This window comes from Macaca fascicularis, chromosome 16, assembly GCF_037993035.2.
Source record: "Macaca fascicularis isolate 582-1 chromosome 16, T2T-MFA8v1.1".
Classification (NCBI taxonomy): Eukaryota; Metazoa; Chordata; class Mammalia; order Primates; family Cercopithecidae; genus Macaca; species Macaca fascicularis.
Genome location: NC_088390.1, coordinates 14,466,787 through 14,488,218, shown reverse-complemented (window position 1 = coordinate 14,488,218; position 21,432 = coordinate 14,466,787). Strand labels below are relative to the sequence as shown.

Genomic DNA, 21,432 nt, shown 5'->3' with positions numbered 1-21,432 from the left:
CTCAGCCTTCCAAAGTGCTGGAATTACAGACATGAGCCACCTGCCCTGCCTCTTTTCTTTTTCATGTTAAGAAAGGATATTCAATGTGAAGCAGTGAAAAAGATAGGAGTTGGGGACACCCTCCAATTCTCCATCACCTGGACACTGCACACATATCAAATTCCAGGCCAAGGACTGCCTCATCATACAGCCTTGCCTCTGCCTATGTTTAACACTAATTTCTTTTCTCTCTAAAATAGACTCATCACATGATCCATGCCTCACTCACTTAGTTGTTTCGAGATCAAATGAGGAGCCTTGGCAAAGCAATTTATAAAGTTTAAAGCATCACACAACTAGAAGTTACATGTCTAACCTTCAAAGTTCACCATGCCCATTAATTTTGTCTTCCTACCTCTTTGGCAAAAACCATATTTTTGGCTTCTTTTGTATTTCCCCCAAAGATTTTATTTAAATGCTGAGCACATAGTAGGAACTTAACATAATTGGTTGAACGGCTTAAAGGAAAAACGAAACTTCAGTATTTGCAGTGAAATCTGATTACTTTCTATTCTGCCAAGTTCCTATTGAAAGTAAACTGGCAAATGCCGGACTAGATCAAAGTCTTTTAAATTATTACAGTAAAAATCTGGCAAGGCTACCAGTTTCAGATGGCAAACGAAGTACGTATCTCTGCTTCTCATCTCTCTTAAAACCTAGTAGTAATGCAGTTGTTTCTTTTTGAGTCACAAGCACATAATGGAGAAGGAATCAGGATAAGGAACATCAGTAGGGGAAAGAGCTGAACCCATTTCTAAACAATGGAAAGTAAATGGAACCTGAAGTACATATGGCAAAAATGTTAACATGTGTTAAATCTGGGTGGTGGGCACCCGGGTGTCCTAATAATTTTTGTCTATTTAAATCATTTCATCATCATAAAAAATTAAAATTAGATTAAAAGCAGATGGAGGTGTATTGACAGATGAAACAGAGCAGATGATTCCACAACCACAATGCAAACAGAGGAGGCTACAGCTAAGAAGCTAGCCAGGGTGGGTGGTAGAATCAGAAGGCTCTGGAAGACGCAAAAGAGAGAAGAAGTGAGGAATGGGCCTGGATAAGTGTATTAATTAAAGGCCTATACACCACTTTATCCATGTCCTTGAAAAATAACAAACACTCAAGCATTTTCTTCCAAGCTACAAATGTCAAGATTTTTCTCTAAAAATTAAGCTAGTCCCTGGGGAAGATAAGGACAGTTAAAGTAAATATTGGCCATCCAAAGTATAACTTTTTCTAACATCTGCAAAACCCCAGATTCTCACCCACTTATACTAAGTTGTAGCCTGATCATAGGGTAGGCTCATCATGCTCATAAAACTCTCAGACAACCCTCTTAGTCCCCAGTTCTTATGTAGGATCCGACACAAAGATCTACCAGGCAATTGGGGAACACACAGTATGATAGCGAATAATAGACACAGCAACAGAAAACTGACTCAGAAGGAAATAAAGATAATTTTTTAAAATAGAAGAAAGCTTAAAAATGAAACAAAATCCTATAATGAATATACTTAGAGAAATTGAAGCCTGATTGCATTCTTCAAACAAAAATAGAATACTATGCCGGGCGCACTGGCTCACGCCTGTAATCCCAGTACTTTGGGAGGCCAAGATGCGCAGATCACCTGAGGTCGGGAGTTCGAGACCAGCCTGACTAACATGGAGAAACCACGTCTCTACTAAAAATACAAAATCAGCCGAGCATGGTGGCACATGCCTGTAATCTCAGCTACTTGGGAGGCCGAGGCAGGAGAATCGCTTGAACCCGGGAGGCGGAGGTTGCAGTGAGCCGAAATCGTGCCATGGCACTCCAGCCTGAGCAACAAGAGTGAAACTCTGTCTCAAAAAAAAAAAAAAAAAAAAAAAGAATACTATAAGAATGAAGGAATCAGAGAAAAAGAAAGAGCTTCTGCAAAGCACAAATATGAAAGTGAATGTTTTAAAACTTGATGGGGGTATTTGCACGTATTTGAGGAAGCCTCAAAATATATAGAGAAAAAGAGAAGAAAGCAAGAAAAGAAAGAGAAAAAAAGGAAAAGAGTCAAAGAAGATGAATTTAAGAGGTACAGCACCCAGAAGAAAGAGAACAGAAAACTGATATGAGGAAATTACCAAAGAATTATTATATGAAAACAAAATCCCACAAAGCTGAACGAGAAAACTGAGTCTTCAAACAGAAAAACGTTCACAGAAGTCTGGGCTGGGCCTGCTCTGGTTGAAATGCCCTGACCTCAGGGAGGTCATTCTGATACGAAGTTTGAATTACTGAGATTTTACCTGGTGAACGTGAAGCATTTCAGCACTTCTTTCCCATCTTCTGACCTGGGAGATTTTTCTGTCAGCAGAATAAATCAGAGGCCTAATTGGGCTCACACTAGCTTGCAGGGGGAAAGCAAGCCTGCTTATTTTCTTTCATGAATAAGGCAGCCTCATCAAAACATTTTTTTTTTTTTTTTTTTTTTTTTTTTTTGAGATGGAGTCTCACTCTGTCGCCCAGGCTGGAGTGAAGTGGCCGGATCTCAGCTCACTGCAAGCTCCGCCTCCCGGGTTTATGCCATTCTCCTGCCTCAGCCTCCTGAGTAGCTGGGACTACAGGTGCCCGCCACCTCGCCCGGCTGGTTTTTTGTATTTTTTAGTAGAGACGGGTTTCACCGTGTTAGCCAGGATGGTCTCGATCTTCTGACCTTGTGATCCGCCCGTCTCAGCCTCCCAAAGTGCTGGGATTACAGGCTTGAGCCACTGCGCCCGGCCAGTCTCATCAAAACTTAATGAGAGACCTTTTTCACATGAGCACCAAATCACCAAGCGAAGGCTGAAGCTCTGGAGGTGTGGAATTGTGTTGGAGGTGATGCTAGCAAAACGGAAGGAAGAAACCACAGAAAAGGCATTTCTGCTGACTGCTAAACAATCTCTTTCCTCTCAGTCTCCTGCTGAATTCCTGGGAGGCAGACCAAAGCCAAAAGACAGAAGGAAGTGGAACTCCATCTTCCTTTTTCTTCCCAAAAAAAAAGAAAATATAACCATAGATCAGCCTGAATATTCACCTCAAGAACCACTTCACCCGAATCTAGCATTTTCCCCCAAATTGCAAAGGCTTATAGTTTCACTCACGAAGTGTCACACTGATCTCCGTATCTATGGGGCCCATAATTAAAACCAGAACCCAAACTATGTTTAAGCTGTGATGAAAATACTTCCCACTATACAGGATTCTTGAAACTAATAATCTTTCCGGAAACCAAATATGTGCATGAAGATGAATGTACTGTACAAGGATATCATTGCCTCATTACTTACAATGAAGAAAAACTGGAGGCATCCCAAGCGTTCAGCAATATGGAAATGGTTAAACAAATTATGGTATGTTTATACCATACATTATAGTCATTTAAAATTATTGATCCTGAGGAATGTTTCATGGCATGCAAAAATGTTCATAGGGTAATAATAAATGGAAAAAGCAGTATAAAAACGTACACAGCACCATTCCCATTTGGTAAGAAGCACAATAAATGTATGCATGTGTGTAAGGGTGTCTGCCTATGTGTATATGCTTATAGATGACTATTAGAAAATGTTTTTTAAGGCCGGGCGCGGTGGCTCATGCCTGTAATCCCAGCACTTTGGGAGGCCGAGGCAGGTGGATCACGAGGTCAGGAGATCAAGACCATCCTGGCTAACACAGTGAAACCCAGTCTCTATTAAAAATACAAAAAATTAGCTGGGCGCGGTGGCGGGCGCCTGTAGTCCCAGCTACTCGGGAGGCTGAGGCAGGAGAATGGCGTGAACCCGAGAGGCGGAGCTTGCAGTGAGCCGAGATTGCGCCACTGCACTCTAGTCTGGGCGACAGAGCGAGACTCCGTCTCACCAAAAAAAAAAAAAAAAAAGAAAATGTTTTTTAAATGTTAACCATTATTATGTCTTGGTCCTGGGATTGTAGTAGATACCTTTTATTTATTTATTTATCTATCTACATATTTCCTAATTTTCTGCCATGAATATGTATTATTAGATTTTTTTATTCTTTTTGTTTGAGACAGAGTTTTGCTTTTGTTGCCTAGGCTAGAGTGCAATGGCATGTTCTCGCTCACTACAACCTCCGCCTCCCCAGGTTCAAGCGATTCTCCTGCCTCAGCCTCCTGAGTAGCTGGGATTACAGGCATGCACCACCACACATGGCTAATTTTGTATTTTTAGTAAAGACGGGGTTTCTCCATGTTGGTCAGGCTGGTCTCCAACTCCTGACCTTAGATGATCCGACTGCCTTGGCCTCCTGAAGCGCTGGGATTACAGGCATGAGCCACTGAGCCCGGCCTGTATTATTGGATTTTTATGGTTAGAGAAAAAAACATGAAAGATATAAAAAGCTTGCCCTGTCAAGGATCAGACTTTTTTTCAACATCCAGCACTAAAAATAACAGGTCTCCATTTGAACGTCAAGTTCCTCTCAAATACTCCCCTCACGCTCCCTCTCTGCTCCTCACTGACGGGTAAACCTACATGAAGAATCTGCAGAAGGACCAACTAGGGCTCCCCCGCCAGGTGCTGATGGCTGTCACAATGGTGCCACAGCTATCTCTGCCTCAGCCACGGCTCATCTTGATGGCACAGAGAGCGAACGGGAGCTCTACACCAATTTCACTGGCATTGTAAGTTTCACACAATGGGCACCTGTCCACTCACTTACCTGGATGGTCAAGATGTCTTATTTATGTTCTCCTCCCGTGGAACCCACCTGGCGCAAACCACCGGGCTAGCATTACCTGAGTGTAACAAAGGATCCTGAGAGAAACGACAGTGCTGAAGAGGCTTGGCGGTGAGACAAATTTCACTCACATCCTTGGGAAGGAAGGAGCTTGCCCTGGACTCTCCAAGGCCCGTGATCCTCAGGAGTGCTGACTTAGATTCTGCTCACTGCAAAAGCTCTTTTGCAGCTCCCTATCTGCACCCCAGAATCACATGCCAAAGACTGACAAACACCCGTACCCGAGGAACGATCTACTGGCCACCCACATTAGCTTGACTTATCATTTTGATTGATTCCAACTGGCTACTTGGAAAGAAGGCAGGGGCTGTCCCATAGCTGAATTGTGCCTGCTGCCCACACCTCATTCATTTTAGTTGCCATGAAGGAGGATTTGATACTGGAGGCTGACAGCTGCCTTCATGGTAGCAGAGAATACAGATTCAAACGCCACTGGAACTGGTGCATTACCTGAGATGGACAAGTGGTTATCAATTGCATGACTGGAGCCAAGTCTCAGCACGCGCTGGATGTGAAAGGGCTGTTTCACTTCTCCATTGATGCACTTGTCTAATCCAGTAGTGAGGACGTGTTGGCTGCATCTGCCTAGGTCCAAGGTTAATGTGTTATGGCCCATACTTGCCTTTCCATCTACCACTTCCTTCACTCATGTGCTCATTTATTCATCAAGCATTCAAGGAGCACCACATTTGTGTCGAGTACATTTCACTTAGCCGTAGAGTTGCTACTTAAGCAACAAACCAAGATGTCACTATCTTTCTGCTTACGCAATGCCCTTGCCTCAGAGGTTCTCTTCCTGTTTGCAAATCTAAGTCCTACCCTCCTTCAGGATGCATCTTCTACCTGCACCTCCTCCATCAAGCTTGCCTCCCCGCACAGCCTCGGCCTTCGGCTGGACCTCCTCCTTCTTGCCATTCCAATGACAGCAATACAGGGTCTGCCTCTTGAGATCTGCAGGCAGAAAGACCCAAATTTCAGCCCTGGAACCAATATTCATTAGCTATGGGGCACCAAGCAAGTTACCTAACTTTTCTAAACCTGAATTCCCTCATCTCTCAGGTAGGGATAGTAAGAGTACCAGTTTTGACAACATGGACGAACCTGGAGGACATGACGTTAAGTGAAATAAGCCAGACACAGAATGACAGATATGACATGATCTCACTCACATGTGGAATCTAGAAGAGTCAAACTCATAGAAGCAAAGAGGTGTGGGAAAGGGGTTGGTCAAAGGGTACAAAGTCTCGGTTACGCAGGACGAATATGTTCTGTAGATCTAACAACAATATCGTATTATATAAATGAGATTTGTGAAAATAGTAGATCTTAAGTGTTCTCATCACAGTTAAAAAATGGTAATTGTGACGTGATGAACCTGTTAACTAGCTTGACTGTGGTAATCATTTCACAATGTATACATATATCAAAACATCGAGTTGTATACCTTACATATGTACAATTTCTATTTGTCAGCTATACCTCAATAAAGTTGATTTTTAAAAAAGTTCTTTTGGGGCCGGGCATGGTGGCTCACGCCTGTTATCCCAGCACTTAGGGAGAACGAGGCGGGCAGATCACGAGGTCAGGAGATCGAGACCATCCTGGCTAACGCGGTGAAACCCCGTCTCTACTAAAAATACAAAAAATTAGCCGGGTGTGGTGGCGGGCGCCTGTAGTCCCAGCTACTCGGGAGGCTGAGGCAGGAGAATGGCGTGAACCCAGGAGGCAGAGCTTGCAGTGAGCTGAGAACGTGCCACTGCACTCCAGCCGGGGCGACAGAGCAAGACTCCGTCTCAAAAAAAAAAAAAAAGTTCTTCATAGTGTTAACATTATCAAACAAATAATTCATTCAAAGCACCCAGCATGATTCCTGGCACATAATCAATAGTCAATAAGTGCTAGTTAATAATGACAACAGCTTAAACAGGAAAAAAATCTAGAAATCAATCTGTAAACTCATCCCTTAGCAGATAAGGTTAAGATCACCCTGTTATTTCCAGAGCCAGAGCTAAAACTCAAGTCTCCTGACACCCAGTTTAGGGTTCTAGGATTGTTTATAATACTTATCTGCTGCTTAGCATATATGGTATAATTTAGGTTTTTGTGTGTTTCCTGAAGCACAATATTCTCCAAATACATGGCTTTCAGTAGTGTATTAATAATAATAACCTATGAAGAAATGAGTTTATTTTCTAATACATATTTCCATAGCCGAGTTTACATAAATCTGTAAAGGAAGCAATTCTGGCTTCAGCACAAGGCAAAGAACACCTTTTCCCAAGCCTGACTACATGTTGTGCTGGGAAATTACTAAGGGCTGCGTTTGTTGGATCCTTCCTATACTTACTTCTTTTTTTTTTTTTTTGAGACAGTGTTTCTCTTTGTCACCCAGGCTGGAGTGCAATGGCGCGATCTCAGCTCACTGCAATCTCTGCCTCCTGGGTTCAAGCAATTCTGCTGCCTCAGCCTCCCAAGAAACTGGGTCTACAGGTGCGCCACCATGCCTGGCTAATTTTTTTGTATTTTTAATAGAGACACAGTCTCACTATGTTGGCTGGGTTGGTCTCGAACTCCTGACCTCGTGATCCTCCCATCTCAGCCTCCCAAAATGCTGGGATTACAGGCGTGAGCCACCACGCCTGGTCTACTTATTTTCTGCCTTAGGGCTATTCACCCAGCCCTCACTACACCAGGATCAATATTACCATATCAGCGTTCCCTACCCACAGTCAACATCACTGGATTAAAAGAGTAAAGGACTTGTCCAAAGTCAAATGGCATCACCTTGCAGGGGACACTGAGTGGAACATCTTGCCAGAGACATCCAAAGAGCTTACCACAGCTGCCAAAGACTAAGAGTCGGGAAAATCATCTTAGTAACTTTAAAAATATAAAATAGATCATCAGACTACATTTATACTTGTGGATTTCTTTTTTAAATAATTTTTTATTTCTGTTCATCTGCAGAATGATACATGAAAAAGAAAATCCCACAGTTTAAAAAAGAACATCTTTTATATTTAGCATGTATATATATATATACACACATAAATAATATATTACATATGTTATATGTGATACACATAATACTATACATGTATTCCTTCACTCATGTGCTCATTCATTCATCAGGCATTCAAAGAGCACCACGTTTGTGTCAAACACACTTCACTTACCACAGTTAGTGTTTAAACAACAAACTGAGATGCCACTCTCTTTCTGCTTATGCAATGCCCTTGCCTCAGAGGTTCTAGTGGATCTAATGTAGTTTTTCCAAATTCCTCTAGCAGAAGCCTGGGAAAGGCATGGTCCCAGCCTGCAGCAGAAACAGAAAGTACTATACTCTGTCCCTCTATGATCCAGTCTCTGATCCACGAGCTCTGGTTACATTTTTTTTTTTAGATAGAGCTTCTCTCTTGGTCATCCAGGCTGGAGCGAAGTGGCACCATCAGAGTTCACTATAGCCTTCTTGTAGGGAATCACAAAATATGTATAATATTATACGTTATATAATGTTTCTAATATATGTTATATACTATTAATACATGTAATATGTGTAATATTATATGTTATATAATACAGGTAATATGTATATGGATATAAATGTGTATAGTGTATATTATATAATATTATATGTAACATGTATATGATATAATATATTATGTTATTATATCTGTATATATGTGTTATATATGTGATATGTATATGTATATGTGTATATTATATAGTATATCATAACATATGTTATATGTAATATAAATGTATAAATATATACTATAAATCATAAATATATAATTATAATATATAATACATAATATAATATACAATAATATATAATATAACATATTACATATTATAGTTATGTATAATATGTATATATTATATAAAATATACTGTATACACTTACATATATACAGATTGCATATATTATATGACATATACACATATTCATATATAACATGTAAAACATATAGCCCATATGTTATATATCATATAATACACACCATATACATATACATATTACATGTGTTGTACATATAATATTGTAATATATGTATGATATATGCTAGATACACATAACATATAAATATATACATATGTTATATATGCTAAATATATGATATTTTATGTAACATATAATATATAGTGAGTATGTGATATAATATATACTAAAGATATTGCATATATTGTATCTCTTAGAAGTTCTAGAGAGTAAGAGAAAGGCCAGAAGATATTGTAATAATGAGATTTTTTTGACATCCAAGAGATTTCAAAATAACATTAAGAGAAAAAGAACACAAAATTGTAGGAATCGTATAAACATTAAATATAAACAGGTAGAAAAAGACTGAAAGTGAAAAAATGTTTATCTGCTGTCTCCTGTGTTCACCACTACTATCTCCAGTGGTGGGATTATGGATGATTTTTATAATTACTAATCAAAACATTACTGACCAAATATAAGTGGAGCCTAAACTATTTAAAAGAAAGTGGCAAGGGGACTTCTATAATGCGGTAGGTGCAACTTGCAGCAAGTTAAAGACGGGAAGTTTGAAGGAAAAGACAGAATGTAATATAGTCAAGACAACAGTATACAGATCAGAACTCCTCTTGCCCTGCTCCCCCTACTAAGGTGGAAGGATGTTCACTTGTCGAAGCAACACAGGGAGAACAAATGAGAAACCTGATAGAAAGAGAAGATGAGCAACCTGAGGTTGAAAATGGGTTTGTCCTGAGGGCTCAGATGGAAAGTCTGGGTTTAGAAAATGTGAGCAATTTCTGTGATCCCTGCAAAAAGAGAAGGCAGTTGTAAGAAATGGAGATTTACTGGGGTAAAGGTGGACATAAATGAAGGATCCAGTGCCCAAACCCCTGCCTTTTATATGAAGTAAAAAGCAAGGACTCTAAAGGGATGAGAAGAGTGACTTTTGAGAACTTGTCACTGGGCTTTCAAAAGGAGCCCAGGGGGCCAGGCGTGGTGGCGCACGCCTGTAATTCCAGTACCTTGGGAGGCCGAGGGGGTGGATCACGAGGTCAGGAGATCGAGACCATCCTGGCCAACACGGCGAAACCCCGTCTCTACTAAAAATACAAAAATTAACCAGGCGTGGTGGTGCGCTCCTGTAGTCCCAGCTATTCAGGAGGCTAAGGCAGAAGAATCCCTTGAACCAGGGAGGCAGAGGCTACAGAGAACTGAGATCGTGCCACTGCACTCCAGCCTGGCAACAGAGCGAGACTCTGTCTCAAAAAAACAAACAAAAAACAAAAATTAAAAAAACAAAAACGGAGCCAAGAAAAATGGACTTGGTCAAGTTGAAAGAGTTAAAGGATTAGTTTCATTCATGACCAGAACTCCCATATGGAGCTAGATCTAATGTAGTTCTTCAGAATTCCTCTAGCAGAAGGCTGTGGAAGGCATGGTCCCAGTCTGGGTATTATACTCTGTCCCTCTATGATCCAGTCTCTGATCCACAAGCTCTGGTTACTTTTTTTCTTTTTAAATGCAGAGTCTTTCTTGTCACCAAAACTAGAGTGCAGTGGCATGATCAGAGCTCACTGCAGCCTCAAACTCTTGGGCTCAAGCAATCCTCCCACCTCAGCCTCCCAAGTAGCTAGGACTACAAGCACACAGCACCATGCACAACTATTTTATTTTATTTTTTTGTAGAGATGTAGTCTTGCTGTGTTGTCCAGGCTGGTGCAAGCTCTGGTTTCTAAGCGGACTTTGAGGTCTTCTCTTAGGAGTCATATCTTCTCTGAACTTCCTCATTTTGGCCTATTCTTCATCCCTTCTATCTTGCTGTCCTATCCTTTATTCTGGAGTAATATAGGTGTGTGTGGCAGGAGGGGACACTCTGTCTCTCCCCACCTTCAGCCTTGGAAACTTCAGGAACAATGTTTCCAGAATAACAATGTACCTCCAATGACGCTATAAGAAGAGATCAATATCAGCAAGAGAAATGTATTTGCCTGTGGGTGCTACAGAGTAAATAACAGGGAATGTGGAATAAAATGGGACGTCTCAAAACAGTCAAGGTTCAACAGCTTAGAAAAGAGAGACAACAGCAGAAAACCAAAAGAGGAAGTGAGGGGGAGGGAAAGGGCTCCACCAGGGCCCCTGGGGCCAGCCTGGGCATAGACTGAAAGGGCAGTGGGAAAGGTACAATAAAGAAATGTCAAACCACCATGACCCTGAGCATATTCACAGAAGTAAATATCACATTTTTTGGAAACTATAAAGCACCTTTCTTCTCATATCATTTCATATGCCAAACTTTTAAATTTTAACATAAATTCAATTGATGCTTGCAAATGACTGTGTACCTCCCAGCTTTTATCCGGAGGCAGTGGGCGTTGCTCTTGGGGGAGGGAAACATTGTAATGGCGTGGTTGAATTCTGTCTGCAGTTCAACACAAGCATGGTTCAGTTCCTCCTGGGTGTTGGTCCCTGGGGATGTTCACGCCACTTCTCTCCCTGCTCAGCTCCACACTTGTTTTGAAGTGTGCCTCAGCTGCCAACACCCTGCCCCCTAACAGAGCAAACTCAAAAACACTGGAAACATACAGGAACTAACACAGGAAACCAAGCTCAGAGCACACGTGGTACAGGAAGGTGTGGGATGCCTCGCTGCTTTCTGGAGCACAAAATCAAACCTCAGTGTCACTTAGCAAGAAAAGGCATGATGATGACAAAACACCATGGGCCCTCCGTGCATGTGCCACTTTCAAAGGGAAGCTTGGTCCAGAGACTATGGGTCTCAATATAGCCAACTAGGAACCTTAACACTTTGGTACAATGGACAATTTTTTTCTGCAGAGAACCGGAAACTGAGAAACTTAGGCTACCTTATGTGCCAGGAAGCCTCTCGCAGAACCAATGGAAACACTGAGTTTCAAGAAAGATCTGATTCAAGCCTAAACCCCTTGGTTAAAAATAGCCTAGAAACCCTGGCATAGTTAAAGCCATCTCACATTCTGACTCTCTGTGAAAGTCAAAACCTGCTCATTGGCAGGGAGGATATTTCACCAAGAAGCGGCCCCAGGGAGCAGAACCAAGACCTGGAAGCTGAAAAGATAAGAGAAGAAATTTTGGGAGAACCGTTTGATAATTAGAACTGGCCTAAAAGTGTGCTGTGTGAAGAGCATAAACTTTCTGCCCCAGCAGTGATGGAAGCAGAGGCTGGAGGTTTAGAGATGATTCTTCTGAGCAAGGTGTGGGTGGAGACAAAGAGGGTCTGGAATGATTTACAAGATCACCTCACTACAGTGCCCCCCATCCCTTTCATTTCTCATCCTAAATTTGGGGCAGTGGAGCATAGCGAAAGGAGATTTAGAGTCAGGTAAATCTGACTTTAAATCCCAATCCTGTTCTTGGCTGAGCGTGTAAACTTACACGCTTCATCTCTTCTCCAGATTTCCTTATCTGAACGGTGGGATAATCCCCCTACACTGCAGAGTGTCGTGATGAGTAGATAAACCTTGCATGAGTGAACACTCCGGAAATATAATCGTAACTATTGTAAGTAGGTAAACGAGGCCCACATATGAGGACTCAGGCTGGACAAGACCTTGGAAATGATCCAGTTGGTCGTCTTCACTTTACAGCTCAGGAACTAAAACCTAACGAGTATACATCATCTTCCCCAAATCTGACAAAGTTAGTGGTGGAGTCAATATTATTAGCTAGTTCCATTTCTACCTCCAAAGACCATGTCTTCATTCTACCGTTCAGCTTAGTTTCTGCCAAGAAACTCTATTCCAACTAGACCACTTCTCAAGTTCTGGGTACGACTTTTATCGAGGGTCACTCTATATACAGCTCAATGTGCCAGACACAAGGGAGACAGTGATGAAAAGTGAGAGTCATACCCAGGAGGAGCTCATGATCCATTTACCTGGGAGCCAAACATGGTCATTTCAGTCCCTAAAGATGGAGAAGTGGCATACGGGAAAGAGAGCCTGAACCCCACAATCTCCACAGAGATTACCGCAGAGGATGCCGAAGCGGGCAGGCATCTGGGACTTAGGTGGCGTTAACTTGAAGCCTGGACATTGCTTTTGCTTCTAGCTCAGGGTCTCATGAGAAATGCTTACAACACCGGCCACAGCCCTGGAACATCCCAGTTGACAGAATCCTCCTACATTCCAAGAGGTGCCCATAGGAGGACAGCATTCATTGTAAAATTGGACATGCAGGCATATGTACACCCGGTTTTGTTGCTTTTGCTTTTGTTGTTATTTTTTTAACCAACATTCTGCCCTGCCTGCTCTTTTTGGGCCCCAGCACAGGGTACCAAAGCTGTATTCCTTCATGTCATCCACTTGCATTATTTCCGAGATCCTTCCATGACCCTTTACATAATCTTCCAACAACTTCCTGTCCCCAAAAAGGAACTTGCTCCACCAACCCAATGTTAAGTAGGCATCATAATCCGAGCACTGGGAGCATGCACTTAGCCACTCATCCATGTCAAGGGGGTGTCATCATCCTTGGATCTGTTTTTATACGGGTGATGGCACTTGGCCAAGGCATTTTTATTCAGTGTGCCTCCGTTTCCTCATTTGTAAGCAAGGAGAATAAGACTAAGTCAGAAGTTGTGAAAAAACGCACCAAAGAGCCCCAGCATTTCACACGGTGCTTCAGATACCTGCTCAGAGGCTGGAAGGTGCCAGAAATGGGGTTCTGTGTCCCCAGTTCTCCTGTTTCCACCTCATCAGTCTCACTTCTGCTCTCATCCTTTAAATATTGGTTTTCCATACAGGATTCTAACTGAAAAACGTGTTCCAGTACTTTAAAAAGTTTTAAAACCTCTAAACCCAGTGTTCCCTAAGGACTCTTCCAACCTGAAATCTCTGACTTTGATATTCCATGCTTCACAGAGGACATGAATTCATGCTGGTGGCCACCCTGATCTGAGCCAGCATAAGAAGGCCTTTTATTTGTGAAGTCAAAGTTAAAAGATTGGGGGGGGTGTGTGTGTGTGTGAGAGAGAGAGACAAGAGTTGAAGTGAATCAAAGCCCTCACATGCTAGCATTCTTGTTACCAGATTGTAACGATTGCCGCCACTTTTTTTTGTTTTTTTTTTTTTTTTGAGACGGAGTCTCGCTCTGTTGCCCAGGCTGGAGTGCAGTGGCTCGATCTCCACTCACTGCAAGCTCCGCCTCCCAGGTTCACGCCATTCTCCTGCCTCAGCCTCCCGAGTAGCTGGGACTACAGGCGCCCGCCACCTCGCCCGGCTAGTTTTTTGTATTTTTTAAGTAGAGATGGGGTTTCATCGTGTTAGCCAGGATGGTCTTGATCTCCTGACCTTGTGATCCGCCCGTCTCGGCCTCCCAAAGTGCTGGGATCACAGGCTTGAGCAACCACGCCCGGCCAGTTGCCGCCACTTTTTAAAGGAAAGAGTGGAAAGGGCTTTTCAAATAAAAAACTTTTATTTACCCAACAGTAACAGTGCCACGTTTTATAGAGTTACCAGCAGAATACCTTATAGGAAATCCTTTTATCTGATTCTACCACCAGATAGCACCTTGTTTGATCTTTCCGAGTTCTCCCATTTTATTTTCCTTATCCATTTTTGGTCCTCATTTTCTTCAAGAGTATAAACTGGCAATGCTTCATTGTTTCCATTCAGAGAGACAGATTTCAAATGGAAAGTATTGCATCTGATTTCAGGTAGTGTGTGTGTTTTGCGGTTCTTTATGAAAAGAACTGAAGGCCGGGCACGGTGGCTCACACCTGGAATCTCAGCACTTCAGGAGGCTGAGGCGGGTGGATCATTTGAGGTCATGAGTTTTTGAGGTCAACCTTGCCAACATAGTGAAACCCCATCTCTACTAAAATACAAAAATTAGCCAGGCATGGTGATGCATGCCTGTAGTCCCAGCTACTCAGGAGGCTGAGGCAGGAGAATCGCTTGAACTGGGGAGGCAGAGGTTGCCAGTGAGCTGAGATCATGCCATTGTACTCCAACCTGGGTGACAGAGCAAGACTCCATCTCAAGCAAATGACAAAAAAAAATAGAGCTTAAAATTCCTGTAAAACTCTTGTAAGTCATTCCTCCTCATTTGCAATGTGATTTGAACAAGGTCTTATTGGATATTTTGTTTCCCCTTAGCTTAGGGAAAATGACAATACAGTCATGTGCAAAATGTTAGTGGAAAAGGAAGAAATGATGGTGTTTTGGGAGGTGGAAAGCATTGGCAGAGGTAATGCAAATGATGAGACAGGAAATGCAAATGATGGGATAGGAAATGCTAATGATGAGACAGAAAATGCAAATGATGAGACAGGAAATGCAAATAATGAGACAGGAAACTTCAAGTAGAGCCTTGAAAACAGGGAAAATGTCCTATTCATCTTTCTATTTGTGTCCCGTAAGATGTTTAGAAAACAGTCTCAGTGCTAATGAACATCATACTTATACAGCAATGATTTGTTAAACTTTCTCCTGCATAACCTTCTACTTACCTACTTCATCCCTATAACAAAGAGGAGATATAGACACCTCCCAAGGATGAAAAACCAGTACAAAATTTAACTGCATAAATTTGAAGGAAGCTCTTGATGTTTTGTAGGTGAGTGCGGTGTAAACACTTTCTATCACACCTATGATTCCCTCCCCTTTCTCTCCTGAAACCTCAATATTCTCTCTCATTTGGAATTGATTCTTACTCAAGTACTCAAAAACTGTCTCTTTATAGAGATAAATTGACCTGAGTTTGAATCTATCTATTTCTTAGCTTTTGAATATGAGTATATTGCAGGGATTATACCTACAAAGACATAAGTTGGCTAATTGGTTATTTAGATTATAAGTTGGTGGGGGTGAGGGGTTTGCAACATTTATATTTTGAAAAGTACACTAGCTATAGTGTGAACAAGTTGGAAGGAAGTCAAAGACGCAGGATTAAGTTAGAAATTTATTGCAGTGGTCCAGGTAAGAAATTATGATAGTTTGAATTAGTGAGGTGGCAGTGATGAAAGAAGAAGATGGATGGAATTGGGGTATATTTAGGAAGTGAAAAATAACGTGATTTGATGATGAATCACACGTGAAAAATGAAGAAGAAGGTGGTGTTAAGGCTGACTCTCTGATTTCAGTCTTGTGCAATTAACTGTATACATAATGTCGTTCTCTAAGATCTTTAGAGTGGACTGAGTTTAGAGGAAAGGGGAGAAGATAGAAGATCAGGAGTTTAGAAGAAAGAGAAGAAGATCGGCGTTTTGCCATAGTTAGGGAGGGTCCTACTGACATCTAATGGGTAGAGGTCAGGGATGATGCTTAACACCCTACATTGCACAAGACAGCCCCTACAACAGAGAATTGTCAATAGTGCTGGTCGGGCATGGTGACTCATGCCTGCAATCCCAACACTTTGGGAGGCTGAGGCGGGCAGATCATGAGATCAGGGATTCGAGACCAGCCTGACCAACATGGTGAAACCCCATCTCTACTAAAAATACAAAAATTAGCCGGGTGTGGTGGCGCACGCCTGTAATCCCAGCTACTCAGGAGGCTGATGCAGGAGATTGGCTTGAACCCCGGGAGGCAGAGATTACAGTGAGCTGAGATTGTGCCACTGCACTCCAGCTTGAGTGACAGAGCAAGACTCCATCACTAAAAAAAAAACATCAATAGTGCCATGATTGGAAAACCTTTCCACAAAGGAATACAAAGCACTGGAATTAGTAACTATTCATGCAGTAGAATTTTTTATAATATCTCTGCATTTATTTTTATTTTCTTTTATTTATTAGTTTTTGATTGACAAAAAAATGTATTTATTATTCACAACATGTTGCTTTGAAACTTGTACACATTGTGGAATGGCTGCATTGAGCTGAGTAACATATGCATTACCTCACACACTAATCATTTTTGTTGTGAGAACACTTAATATCTACTCTCTCGGCAATGTTCAAGATACATTGTTATTAACTATAGTCCCCATGTTTTACAATAGCTCTCTTGAACTTATTCCTCCTAACTGAAATGTTGTGTCCTTTGACCAACATCTTCCCAACCCTCCAACTCCTTAAGGCCCCGGTAACCACCATGCTACTTCCTGCTTCTATGAGTTCTTTTTTACACTCCACATGTAAGTGAGACCATGTAGTATTTTTCTTTCTGTGTCTGCTTTATTTCATTTTCCATAACGTCCTCTAGTTTCATCCATGTTGTCCCAAATGACAGAATTTCCTCCTTTTTTTTTGAAAGCTGAATATAATTTTTTAAATACTTACAAGTTGAAGCAATTGATGAGATTGAAAAGAGATTGGATATTCGGGAGATACAGTGCCACCCAGATTATAAGATTCCTGCAAAGGAGAAAGTAGATAGGGTCTAAAGCACATGTAAGGAGTTGATCTCTTTCAGAAAGAGAAACAGCTGCTCTATGGAATAGGCAGGAAGGAGGACCAGATATGTACAGATGCTGTTGTGTTAGTGAGTTTGGCAGCAGGATTTGGGAGTGTGGAGTTGGGGGAGTGGCCATATGTGACAGTGTCTATTATCTCTGTGAAATATGAAATAAAGACATCCATTGATGGGTAGGAAAGTTGGGTGTTTAAGGAAGCTAGATAAGTTCTAGAATGGTCATTGTGGATTGCTGGACTGTAGGTTGACCAGAAATGTCTGAAGGATTCTGGCACTGCGGTGCCCATTCAGAATGGATTCTCATGAATGTATGATGGTAGAATTTGCTCTGTTGTGTTTTTCTCCAGCTGCTTAAATGTAAGAAGAGAGACAGCACACAATGTGGGTTGCTCTAGAAATGGACTTCAGCCAAATGGGGTCTGACAAAAGCCCGAAGGGGCGAGGGAGTTTAGGATTTTGGCAGTAGTATCACTGAAAAAATGGACTCTGAAATCTAACCTGGATAGGTAGAAAACTGAAGAAAGGGGAGGGCTGAAGGATGGGGAAAATTGAAGATAAAGAAGCTAGAGGTCGCAATGAAATCAAGATCTATTTCAGTGGTTGCAATTAAAAAGCCAAGATGGTGGCCAGGCGCAGTGGCTCATATCTGTAATCCCAGCACTTTGGGAGGCTGAGGCAATTGGGGAGGCTGAGGCTGTTGGGTCACCTGAGGTCAGGAGTTCAACACCAGCCTGGCCAACATGGCAAAACCCTGTCTCTATTAAAAATACAAAAATTAGCCAGGCATGGTGGTGGGTGCCTGTAATCCCAGCTACTTGGGAGGCTGAGGCTGGAGAATCACTTGAACCCGGGAGGCAGAGGTTATAGTGAGCTGAGATCACGCCACAGCACTCTAACCTGGGCCAACAGAGTGAGACTCTGTCTCAAAAAAAAAAAAATACATAAATACATAAATAAAAATAAAGCCAAGAAGGAAAAGAAGGAAGTTGTGGTCAGAAATGGGGTGCCTTGCATTAATGATCTGGAGGAGATGCTATGATACAGAGTGGATGAGGAGTCACAGCAGTCTCTGGAGATGAGAAGATTAAAGACCAAAAACTTCCATGTGTTACATAAAGTATGATTGTTACATGGAATTTATTTTCTTTGCTTTTTTTTTTTTTTTTTTTTTTAGTAATTTAGAAAGGATACATCCTGTTTGTATCTCCAGTTATCTTTATCAAGAGTTAAATAATATCCCTCTTGGGAACAATGAGGAAATAAGTGTTTTCTCCTACCATTCTATCTCCTTCGTTTCTATTTTTGTATGGCAAAACATTAGGCTCAAATTATTATAATTAGGCCATTTTTATACTATAAATATCCTCTTCCAAGAGTTGCATTTTACACTTTTATTCCGTTTTATAATTATATATAAAACAATCATCTAGATTTAATTTTCTTTGTACTTGTTTCAATGGTCACTGATGTGACTCTCACATCCCACAGCTCTGTATTTAGATTCATTCACTGCCAGTTAAATCAGGTCTTCGAGGGCTTTGTTGAGAGGGTTATAACAGTGAGTTGCACATCTAAGAACATTTCTTCCACTACCCTTTCACTTAAACAACTTCCTAAATACAGGTTTCTTAGAGGGTAGTCTTTTTCCCTTGAAGCTCTTCTGGTACCATGTTATTTCTCCCGCCATTAGGCATTGCAGAGGAAAATATTGAATGCAGTTCAATTTCTGCTCCTGTGGGGTCAACATGCTTTTCTGTCCAAATGCCTCTTGGAATATTTTTCTTGATCTTCAGTTCACGAAGGTAGACGAAGGTAGGTCTAATAAGTGTTGGTGTCTTTCAAGAAATTTGCTTGATTCTTTGCAAGCCTTTTAGATGTTCAGACTTAGGTTCTTGTCTGTCCATTAGTTCTTGTAAAAATTTCTAAATGTCTAGAATAGATAATAATCATAGATCACAATGAAATATTCATATTAACAATAACAATAGCAACAATTAAAATAGTTCATTTAATTTGGTTTTCCCCCACCCCATGTCATCCTAAAAGCAGGATTACAAAGACTTAAGTGTAATCAGTATATTTGCCATATGATTTCACAAGCAGGGAAAGAGACAAGCAGAAAGGATAAATGCCTACACAGTATATGATATTAGCTCATTACCCTTGTGGGTAGCTCAAATCAATCCTGACAGAGACCATCTGAGAAGCCCTCTAGAATGCACCTCCAATGGGAAGACAGGAGGCAGGGCATTTACATACAACTACAGTACGCCCCCATTTCCTATCTGCATCTAGGCACAAGGTGATAAAATTCTTGATGCTTTGGACATGGCCCTGTAGGCTCTTGAGGTGGAATCGGGGATCAGGGAGGCCATGGATATTCTCTAGAACTGTCTTCCAGAGCTGCAGTTAAAGTCAAAGGGGGGAAGGGGACAGTAGAGCTAGACACCAATAGTATCTGATACTACAGCCAACCTTTCCTCAGCTCTTCTGATGTGCTAGGCAGTGGTCAAAGCACTGTGCATGAATTAACTCCTTTATTCCTTATGATAACCCGATGAGGCAGGTGGAGAACAATTTGTTTTTAAGTTGTCTTTATACAGACTCTTCTGACTTATTATCCCTTTTTCAAAAGAGGTCCTAGGGCCCCTAGACCCCTCGGACAGTTTTTGTTACTTCCCAGTCCTGCCTAGATTATATTATTGATCATCTGAAACATTCTTTCTTCATCACCTGCAGCTTCACGTACCACTGTTCTTTCACTAAACCCACGCAGCAAGACTATAATCCCACAATCTGCCTCCTCAGCTCCATTGCTGAGCTGCTAAACATTATGAAAAAAATGTCAATGAACAATTGTCATTTCCAGACTCCAAGTTCAACTGGACATTCAGGATGATCCAAGATACCATTCTCTTTTCCTCAGGCAGCTTTGTCTCCTATTTCCATTAGCAATCTACAAAACATTTACACCTAACTCATGCCCTCCACCAAAACTTAACTTTCCACTTTAAAAACTTTGCCTCCTACTTCACCAAGAAAACTGAGACCATCAACCTCAACTGTTAGATTTACAGCAAATCTACACATTCAACCCCCAGATTAAAGGAATGATCTGACTCTCCTCTTTATCAAATTCAACTTCCCTCTCCTCCATATTCGTGATTGCGTCTCCTCTCTGTTCTAGCTGATCTCCTATATCAATTATCTATTCTTATCTCATATTATCACCCTCTCCCTATTTTCTCCTCCTATTTTTTCAATATGCTCAGTTTTCTCTTATGCTTATAAAATCCCTTTCTTGACACAGAGTCTACCTTCTATATATATATATATCATCCTAACTCTCTTCTCTTTTCAGCCTGATTTTTGAAAATATAATCTATATTTAAACATCATACAGATCTGACCTTTGATCTGTGCATTCCACTGAAATTGCTCTCAATGCATATCTCTATATTGCTAGATCTCGAAATGCAAATTTCTCTTGGCTTCAATGACACAAACCTTTCCTGGTTTTCTTTCTACATCATCGATTATTCCTCCTCCTCAGGATCCCTTGCTGGTTCCTTCCTTGTCCAACTTCTAAATATTGGAGGGGCCTTAGCCCTTGATTCTCAGGTGAGGGGTATCTTCTAAATTCTAAGCACGGATATAACTATAGCAGTATTCATACAGTTGACCCTTGAACAATCTGGGGGCTAGAGGTCCCAACCACCCACACACAGCCAAAAATCCATGTATAACTTGACTCCCCCAAAACTTAACTACTAATAATCTACTGTTGAGCAGAAGCCTTTCAGATGACATAAACAGTCAATTAACACATGTTTTATATGTTACATGTGTACTATATTCTTACAATAAAGTAGGTTAGAGAAAAAAAGTTATCAAGAAAAGCTTAAGGAAGATAAAATATATTTACTGTTTATTAAGTGGAAGTGAATTATCATGAAGATCTTCATCCTTGTTATCTTCATGTTAAGTAGGCTGAGGAGGAAGAGGAGGAGGAGGGTTTGGTCTTGCTGTTTCAGGAGTAGTAGAGGCAGAAGAAAATCCCATATAAGTGGGCCTGTGCTGTTCAAACCTGTATTGCTCAAGGGTTGACTGTACTGACTTTTTACTACAAACACACCAGAATTCATTTTTCTAAATGAATGTTTTCACCATTTTACACACTTGCTAATCTTCCTCAGTTAGTAAAGTACTAAGAATCACCTTCAGAAACACCCACAAAGCACACA

At 41.2% G+C, this 21,432-nt stretch overlaps 1 long non-coding RNA gene across 1 annotated transcript in view; it reads right to left on the bottom strand.

The window, feature by feature from the left end:
• Window positions 1-18,567: 18,567 nt before the first annotated feature.
• The window catches only part of LOC135967950 (uncharacterized), a 50,244-nt gene continuing 47,379 nt past the window's right edge, over window positions 18,568-21,432 (bottom strand). Inside the window, exon 3 of the long non-coding RNA XR_010582294.2 lies at window positions 18,568-19,118. This is a non-coding gene — a long non-coding RNA (uncharacterized lncRNA). The remainder of the gene's footprint in view (window positions 19,119-21,432) is intronic.